Here is a 303-nt window from a genome sequence, read left to right on the forward strand (position 1 = left end):
CACCTCTCTCGGCTTGTAGTCAAAACAGTTCAGCACCTGTTCATATGAGCTTATTATTGGTACTTTTTCTCAGCTACAGATGCTGCGTAGCTGAAGATGTCAGTTTGGGAGATCAATCCCTTCAAGACACTAGTCGCATGGATATTATCATGTCATGTTGTTACCCAGAACTTTATACAGGGAGAGGTTAAAGAGCTGAAACAGTTCCTCCAGTTGCCCCGAGTGTATCACAGGAAATATCCCTGGCCCCATCAAGTCATATTTTACTGCTATGACTCTCATAGCCAGTCAACAGACTACATC

The 303-nt window shown here is 43.6% G+C and overlaps 1 protein-coding gene across 3 annotated transcripts in view; it reads left to right on the forward strand.

Moving 5' to 3' along the window:
• The window catches only part of VAMP7 (vesicle associated membrane protein 7), a 59,184-nt gene that overhangs the window by 33,381 nt on the left and 25,500 nt on the right, over window positions 1-303 (forward strand). The gene's annotated exons all lie outside the window — the stretch shown is intronic.

Source organism: Gavialis gangeticus, unplaced genomic scaffold (assembly GCF_001723915.1).
Source record: "Gavialis gangeticus isolate Ggan-Ray unplaced genomic scaffold, GavGan_comp1, whole genome shotgun sequence".
Lineage (NCBI taxonomy): Eukaryota > Metazoa > Chordata > Crocodylia > Gavialidae > Gavialis > Gavialis gangeticus.